Source organism: Bidens hawaiensis, unplaced genomic scaffold (genome assembly GCF_021521415.1).
Source record: "Bidens hawaiensis isolate Kalapana, Puna unplaced genomic scaffold, B.hawaiensis_p1.1 tig00031526_1, whole genome shotgun sequence".
Classification (NCBI taxonomy): domain Eukaryota; kingdom Viridiplantae; phylum Streptophyta; class Magnoliopsida; order Asterales; family Asteraceae; genus Bidens; species Bidens hawaiensis.
The window spans coordinates 130,881-140,808 of NW_027495335.1; the positions used below are offsets into that span (position 1 = coordinate 130,881).

The window sequence follows — 9,928 nt, forward strand, 5'->3', positions numbered from 1 at the left end:
TACTTCTATCTTTCTTACTATTTTCGGTAACAAACCGAACACAACAAGATCCGAGATCTCGGTTCCTTGTGAGTGATTTCCGCTAGCTCATGAGTGAGATTGATTCAAGAACATTGTTGTTTGATCCATCTTAGGGACCTATAAAGGGGTAGTTAAAACATAAAAAGTTAAAGACTATAAGTGTCAACTTCTCATGCAATAGAGTTCTTGAAGATTATTAGTGTAATTTATCTCCAGATTTTGATTGGATTGTAAACGAATTTAACGTTCTCCGGATGTTCGTGAACAGTTCAACGGAAAGTTCGTTTTTGTTTGTTCGGTTGATAAATGAACGAGCATGAACAAGGATATACGTTCAACTAGCTAAATGAGTGAACATGGACAAAGGCAATGTCTGTTTAATTGCGTTCATGAACGTTTGATAATGTGTTCGTTAACGTGCATTTATGCTCCCTAATATTTATTCAATAGAGGTTATATATATATATATATATATATTAGTGGCTTTTCTAATCTTTTCATATAGATTTAAGCATAGTTATTAACTAGAAAACAAAGAAATATGAGTATTATGTAATTAATTATATGTAAATTAACATTCGAATATGAATGTTAAAAAAATAACACAAACTTGGTAGCCAGACCAAACTGTTGATACCGACCATTGTAGCAAACTCAAATAAAACATTGTTTTAAGTTTATTTGTTTACGTTCATTTGTGTTCACGAACCGTTCGAACAAGTTCATTTCCTTATTAAACAAACGTGAACAAGATATTTCGTTCACCTAGATGTTCATGAACTGTTTGTTTGTGCTATAAAAGCTTAACGAATGAACATAAACAAAGTCTTATCCGATTCAGTTGATTTCATTTACAGCTCTAAATTTATATGTAACAATTTAACACTTGTGTAAAAAGTGGTATGAACCAGAATTACTAGGAGAAATAAATCTATTTCAAAAAAGAGGAAAACACTTTAACACCTAAAAATTCCATAAAGGCATATTGTCAATGTAGAATTCAACATTATCCAAAAGCATATCATGCCCCAATAATGCCTGAGGTGGGGGCACCATCAGTCCCTCTGCCATGCTATCAAGAAACAAAGGCATCACAAACATCTCTTCTTCATCAACATAACACACAATTTCCGACACTTCCTTCATTTCCACCACAACCTCCTCCGCTTGCCCCCGTGGCCACCTTTTGTATATCCTTCACATTGCTAGACTCGGGTACCGGAAGCCTCCAAACCGAGTCAGCAAAGTTTAAACATGCGGACCGTCCCCGCATGGCCAAAACCGCCATATCATGAGCCCTGGCTGCCATTTCAGCAGTGGGATAAGTCCCAAGCCACACTCTTGAATTGTTATTTGGTTGTCTCACCTCACAAACCCACTTACCCGAGTTTCTTCTTCGCACTCCGCGGTAAACTGGGTGTCGAGTCTCCTTAAACTTTTTCCTTCCGGATCTTTTCTTCGGGTTACTTGAAGCTAACATTACTTCTACTTCTGGATAACCTGCACCGTCTCCACTAGAAGTTGAAGGGTAATGTGGTTCGATGAAAGCGTCCATAGGTATTGTTTGACTGTTCGGTTTCTAACGGCTTGCTAGTTGTTTTAATAAAATTTGCCGTTAAAAGAAGGCGTTGTTAATTTGAGTTTTTAGTTAAAAGTGAAGTGATTGGTTGAGTTTGGAGTGATATGCAAATGTTGATATATATATATATATATTTATATATTACTGTTTTTTGTATATTATGTGTGTGAACACATAGTGTGTGTAGTGTGATAGTAAGGAAGGTTAGAGGAAGGCGTGGTAAACCGGGTGCAGCCCGTGGTGGATGCTCATTCTTTTTGTATTATTATTTTCTTTTTTTTTATTCCTTTAAATTAATATTTTTATGTTCCCACAAGAATTGAATATTAGGATATTAATGAAATAATATTTGTCGACCGTATGTTTATTATGGCATGTTTGAGATTGAGTTTGAAAAATGATTATTGGTTTTTCAAAAAGTCATTTTTAATAGTTAAGATTCGGGGCTTTTGGAAAACTACTTTTTAACCGTTTCAAAAAGATAAAATTAAAAAGATTTTTGTGATTGTCAAACACATTTTAACTTATTGGCCTTTTAAAAACACAAATAAGTCAATAAGCATTTTTCAAACTCAATCCCAAACATGCTCTTAGAACAAGCTGAGTAAATGGTAACGGGTACCGGTACTAGTATCGAATCGGGTACTGCCGGTATGAATTTGGTACCTGCTAATTTTAAGGATTTAGGATCGGTACAGTATCTGTATTTTACCAAAATAGTGCGCCCGAATTTGCTCAGTTTGTAATAAACAATATGAAACTGATTTTTTTTTTTGCTTACGTGATTGTTTTTCCATCTATTTGATCATATATGCTCGCCTTTCTCAAATTCATGCAGTTCTCTACAACACTTACTATTACAAAAGATGATTTCTGGTTTGTTTAATTATTACAACTGAGCAAATTCGGACGCGCATGTTTCGAGCGAGCTTTGAGGCCCAAGCTTTTTGGGCAATGCTATTTTACAAACTCAAGTTCAAAAATATTGTTGATCCGAAACTGATAGAATTAGTTTTGAGTTGTATTTGTGAGGTTCTTGTATATGGGAGTTAACATGTAAAAGCTATTTAACATGCATGTTAAAAGGTTATGTTCTTTTATTCGAGGCTTTAAGGTTATGTTCTTTTATTCTTTATTTATTAATAAACTAATTAATCTTTTCATACATTTTTTTTATTCATCAAGTCCTTTTGCCTTTTGGGATCTTCTTAAACAAGATTTTCTTAATATTTTGAATCGGTTTTATTAGGAGGTCTGCGGATTCCTTCATTCACCTTATCACGAAGGTTTATGACCCCCAATCGATTAGCGACTTTCACCCCATTAGCCTTATCAAACTGAAGCATTCTAGATGGTCTGTTGAATGTTAATAAAGTTTACTTGTGGCTTAAACGACCGAAAATACCGTAAATCAAGCCTGTTTCCCTTTTCATTTCCATTCACTAAACATTAAATATGAAGTCTTTAATATGAATTCTTTCTAAAATTTTTAATTAATGTTTTGTTGTGTATCTTTACTATTAATAAAAGTATTTTATACATTTCATTTTTAATATCTTATTAATATTTAAGAAAAAAAATTTCCAACAACTATATGGGGTATATATAAGCTTTACATTATGCAAACAAATTTAGAAAAAAATTAACATATACTTATTATAAAGTGCTTGATTAATTATGCTTAATTCAAAGAAATTATTTTCTATTGACATCTACATATGTCTTTAAAATTAAGATCAAAATATTTTCTTAATACTTTTGCCCTTATAAACTAAAATTTGATATTAATTAAACAGAAAGTAAAAACCAAAAGGCATATGATCTAGCGATGTGGGGATATTTAAAAAGATGTGCTTTCACATATGTAGATTTATGAGCATTTTTAATTAATCAAATCAATTTTCACATATTAGCTAGTATGATTACAATATAAAATGATATATTATAAAACTTTGAGGATTACTACAAAAAATAAAAATAGCTTTACTAATAATTTTTTTAATAATGCTTTTTTTTAAAGTACCTATTATGTTTTTTTGTAAAACATTAAATATGCTTGAGCCACGATATATTATGTTTTTCTCCCTCAATTTACACCCACGATATATAAGTCACAGTAGCTTGATTTCCCCTCCTTTTTTTTTCTTTTTTATTACTTTTTACTAAATAAGCATTAAGGCTATCCGCTATGGTGGGGGGCTTCGAAGCCCCTCAACAGTGCCACGTCAACGCCACGTCATCGTCTCGTAGAAAACGGGACATCGAAGTCCCCCCCGCTATGGTTTAATGCCCCTTGGGCGTCCAATATATATATATATATATAAGGTTAAAATGAAAACTCATTTGAATTGTAAAAACCCGCGAAAACCCTATGTAACATCATTTTTTTTTGTTACATGTAATTTATGTCGTAACATTTAATACAAAATATCGAAACATCAAAAAAAATGTTTTGCTATTTTTTTAATATTTTTTTACTAATTTTTATATATGTTTTCAGGAGAGAGAAAAAATTATATTTATATTTACATTTTTTATTCACTTTAATTGTGGACCATAAGATTTAAACATTAATTAAAAACATGTGGTTGAGAATGAGTTTCTAGAGTTTTCACGACTCAAATGGGTTTTTATTTTAGCCTAATGCCCCTTGGGCGCCCTATATATATATATATGTATGTATATATGTATGTATGTATGTATGTATGTGAGAGATGAGAGAGAGAGCCCCATCACTGCGCCCATCGTCACAACGGCCATTCCTCCTTCCTCGCCCGCTTCAACCGCGCCCCTTTGCGGTGTTCCGCGCCCACCGCGCCCTCATCACCCCATCCGCGCCCATAGCGGATAGCCTAAAGATTGATTGCATTAACTTAATAGAGAAAAGTTAAAATACAAAGGGAGACAAAAATGAAAAGGGTGAGAAAAATTTGTGGCCTCACAAAAAACCCTTAAAAAAATTCCAAAAAATTAATAAAAAAAATCATAACTCAAAATATAAATACAAAATGAAAGAATTAAAAAACAAAAATGTTTCCCTTGTCATTCTCGTTCAAAAAAAAATTCCAATTATAAATAAAAAAAAGACATAATAAATCGCAGAAACAAAAGACACAATGACGAAAATGAACAAAAGACACAATTATAACTAAAAAAAACACAATAAATCGCAAAATATAACACTATGCCGAATAAAATGTAACACAATATTGACTAATATAACACGATAAAAAAAAAGACACAATGTCAAGAAAAAAAAGACACAATCAATGACGAAAATAAACGCAAAACACAATGATAAACAAAAAGACACAATAGTTTTTTTCACTCAACATTGTGTCTTTATTGAGATTTTTTTATTTTTATTTATTTTTTTTAAGAACGAGATAGACGGTGAAAACATTTTTGTGTTTTTACTTTTTTTATTAACTTTTGAGTTATGATTTTTTATTTATTTATTTTTAATTTTTTTAAAGGTTTTTTTGTGTGACTATAAATTCTTCTTATCCTTATCATTTTTGTCTCTATTTGTAGAATAACTTAACCCTAACTTAATAACCAACTTTAATATTTAACATGTAAACAGAATAAAATATTAAATAAATATTTACTGAATCAAATTGTTTTTCCAAGCACCATGATTTTTAGGGAACAAAATTAATAGACAAAATCATACCTAATCAATACAAAAAATTAAACTTAATGTTAAACTAAAATCAAAGAAAAAATCTAAAACATTTAAGTATTTACTACATTTGAATTTTTTAATCATTATGTTGAACAAAATTGAAGTGTATGTTGATTTTTTCCCCATTAACAACTTTATAAAAGAAATGCTAGAGACTTACACCTCTTGGTTGGAAGTCTCAAATTCAATAATCGAAATTAAAATTAGAAAAAAAGAAAGGTTCAAAAATCATGTTTTTCCAAACTCCATAGTTGTCTTTACTAATTTAAATACAAATATTAAATAATTAATAAGTTATTTAAAAATTTTGTTTTCCCAAACACCGTAATTGTCAGTGCACACAACTTTTATATATTTGGAGCTGAAGGTAGAACTTTGTTTCACAAAAGGTTCACCATTTACATTCCTAGGGAGTTGCAAAAGGTACATAGCACAATTCTTTATTTTTTTATTTTATATATTTATATTTATACTTTCTTGCTTTTCTTGTGTTGCAACTAAATCATATGCTTATTGTTCCGTCTTTCTATTTGCAATATTTTGTGATAAGAACTAGGGTGTTTCTTAATCAAACACTTCTTTGATTGGGCCAGTGTTGCCATTATAATTCTCAGTCATATTCTTGATACTTACGGATCCTATCAATTTCAAATAAAAAAAAGAACTATTCGCGGATAATCATTCGATGGTGACTGATGAATCAATGACAAATACGTAAAAGAGACTTTCAGCAACAAATTACGAGGGGCCATCGATCTGGGTAAGTCCAAATTTGGATTGTCTATCGCGGGAACCATTTTCCGGCAAATGATGGTGGCAATAATGGGTTAATTTGTAGATTTTATATGGAAATTGTTCGAATGCGTTCTTTATTGTCAGATCTAGTCTGCTTATTAGGTTATAGGCAATGTTATGATCAAGTAGGTTATAGTGTGTACACACAGATTTAGGCAGCGTTTGACGAGGCTGGAGAGAGTAAATCATACTGTTAACTTATCATTCGCTCAATATAATACATATTTATAGATATCAAGCTCATTCGCTGGCATCTCCTGCAAATGAGGCTTCATACACCTCATAACAACCTCATACGCTGACATCTCGAGCATATGAGCTCTACTTCTAAACGAATAATATCCAGTCGTCAACTACATAGGCAAATATTCAAAACAAACGAATAGGCCTGATACGCTTATATTCCAAGCGCATGAGCCTATCAACTATATATAATTAATTGGGATTTTTACATATTTCCTCTTTCTAACCCTTTGAAATTACATATTTCCCTATACATTTATTTTAAGACCAAAACAGTACGAAGTATAAGACAAACATACAATATTGTATTATTAAATTAAAATTGCCAAATACTGAAAATTAACTCATAATTTATTTCAATTGACTTTTGAAGAAATAAAAGAAGCTTATGATTAAATTTTCTCTTATTTCATGTCTAGCTTCTGTTAAAGCTATTCAAGTTTTATTACCTTGGTATTAAAAAGATGAGTTTGAATTATCTTAAATTTACTTTTGCCACACCTTTATTCGTTAGTTATTTAATCACTTTTGTTTATATATGTAACACCATTTATTACATGAAATGACACCTTTATTCAATTGAGTCATTAATTATTGTGGGGCTGTATTTATTTTTCTAAAATTATATTTACCAGTGTTTTATGAGAAACTAATTAATTAATTCAACACATTAGTTAAGGTTAAACAGATAATACTATTAATGAACTTTTAATATATATAATAGTTTTGGCACCTCTACCAGTTCTAAGTTGTTTTATTATTATTATTATTATTATTATTATTGTTGTTGTCGTTGTTGTTGTTGTTGTTGTTGTAATTTTGTTCAAAGTTAACATGTGAAGAGACTTTAGCATTCAAAAAATAATTAAGATACTTTTTTTGAGATAAAACAGAAATGTATCAGCCCATCATGTACTTTTATGAGATAATATTGGATTTCTTAAGTTCTACATTAGCCCATGACGTAGAACGTAAGAAATGTATCACATGTATACCAAAATAAAAAGAAATCTGATGATGCTAAATCTTTTGTTGAAGTCATCAAATGAATTCGAGTTGTAAGAGTTCATCAATGGAGGATCATTCTGTAAGAAAGAAGTCAAAAATTATATGGACTAAAGGTTTGAGTAAGAAGTTCCTAGAAGCCATTGGGAAGCTTGGAATCGATAGTAAGATCGAACATCTTAACCTTTTATTGTTTATTTGATAAGGCACCATGTATTTAATTATACATGAGAAGCACCATTTTGACAAGTTTTCATGTGCTGTCAATCCCAGATGCTTCACCCAAGAAAGTCCTTGAACTTATGAACGTGGATGGTTTAACAAGAGATCATGTATCTAGTCATTTGCAGAAATACCGAATCTCGGTTAGAAAAAGAACTAATGCATGCAATGATGATCGTTCTGCTTCAAAGCATTACTTGTTAAAGAGCCCTATGGTTAATGCCATCTCTTTGAAGAACTCTTCGTATGTGCATAACCGTGAACAAATGAAATGGGCATCTTATAGCGGAATGCATACTACAAATCTTCAACCTATAGACAACTCACGCTCTTGTTTTCCCTTCTTTGAAGCTGCAAAATTCAATGCTACAACTTCATCTGCATTTACCCATACAGGTGCATATCTTGCATTATTGATGTCCAGAGATCAAACCCTCTAGACATCTGATTTACCTCCCTCATGTTAATCGTAGGACCGATCCGTGGGAACGCCCAATGGTGGTGTACGCTATCTTTTTTCTCTTTTCCCATTTCAATTTCCCTTGTTCCTATATGAGACAAGGTTTTGCAAAAACTCTTTTTTCTCTTTTCCTCACACTCAGCCCCAAAGAATACATTTTTTGGCAAATTGGAAATAAACAATCCCAATTTTTATGTATTGACAGATAATAATCCCAATTTTAAAAATCACTATCAACGGTCCCAACTTTCAACTATTTTTGTCTCAATAGACTCCGGTTAAAAAACACTTTGCGTCATTAAGTTTTTTTCCCAAGTTTCAAACCGATGTTTTAGGGCTTTTGATCGAAAGAACGATACGAGTCGACCGATATAAAACTTATCTCGAATCGGTGATCCAAGCATGAAACAATGTTTCAATTCAGGTGCTTGAATTTCCAATTAGCGAAAATCAAGTCATTTGAATCACCGTTTCGAGATAAGTTTTACATCAGTCGAATCGTATCGTTCTTCCGATCAAAAGACCTAAAACATCGGTTTGAAACTTGGGAAAAAAACTTAACGGCATTAAATGTTTTTAACGGAGGTCCATTGAGACAAAAATAGTTGAAAGTTGGGACCGTTGGTAGTGATTTTTAAAATTGGGATTATTATCAGCCAATACACAAAAGTTAGGATTATTTATTTCCAATTTTCCATATTTTTTTTTTGTTTTATTTGAAATTATTCTCAACATGTAAAACACTTGATCTTGTTGTAGTTAATTAATATGCATGAGAATGACATACAATAATTGCTTGACAAATATTGTGGCAATATCAGCCCATGAGGAAGAGATCTTAGAGGGATTTCAGAGTGAAGATAAGCTTTTCTTGGCTAAAGGTACAACGCCAGATGCAGTAAGTAATGCATCAAATCATACATACCAATATAACAAGAAATCAAGTGATGCTAAATCTTGTAGAGAAGAGAATGAAACGAACTCGAGTTCCAAGAGTGCAATAGTAAAGGATAATTGTTCAGGAACGAAGTCTAAATTTATCTGGACCAAAGACTTGAAAGAAAAGTTCCTAGAAGCCATTGGAAAGCTTGGAATTGATAGTAAGATCTTATAATGAACACATTAACTTTTTGGTGTTTATTTCATATTATATCATGTATATATATGATAACATTGAAGCACATTTTTCACAAGTTTTCACGTGTTATCAATCCTAGATGCTACCCCAAAGAAAATCCAAGAACTTATGAAAGTGGATGGTTTAACAAGAGATCATGTAGCCAGCTTTTTGCAGAAATACCGAATCTTATTGAAAAGCATAGCTAAAGCAAGCTATAATGTTCAAGCTGCTCCAAAACCATACCTGTTAGAGAGCTCAAAGGTTAATGACACCACTTTTGGCAAATCTTCAGTGACAGTTGATCAGCTTCAAAAGATCTGGCCGTCTTATACCGGAATGCTTACTAGTAATCCTCCACTGGTAGACGCTTCAAGTTCACGCTTTCCCTTTTTTGAAGATACAAATTTCAGTCCTACAACTTCTTCTTCATTAATGCGTTCAGGTGTATATCTTACCTTATCATTAAAGTGAAAGATATTTACGGTAAAATTTATGCTTTCATATGCCAACTAACGAGGGGTGAGCATAAACCGGGTAAGACCCGCGAGACCCAATCAGATCCGGTTATTTACAATAGATTTCTTGGGTCCTAAGAATACTATTAAACCAATCAGACCCGGTTATTTAATATTTACAATAGGGTCGGGTCCTGAGTCGTAAGAATACCACTACATGGGTCTGGGTCAGGTCTCGTGGGTCTGATCCGTTGGTTATGTCATGCAAACCATGACCAACAATCTTGATGAGCAAATAAACTCAATTAATGATACTACATGTATACAATTTGAACTCTAT

The 9,928-nt window shown here is 32.0% G+C and overlaps 1 pseudogene; it reads right to left on the minus strand.

The window, feature by feature from the left end:
• Positions 1-958: 958 nt before the first annotated feature.
• LOC143582323 (dehydration-responsive element-binding protein 1A pseudogene) lies at positions 959-1,576 on the minus strand (annotated as a pseudogene).
• Between the last annotated feature and the right edge of the window lie 8,352 nt (positions 1,577-9,928).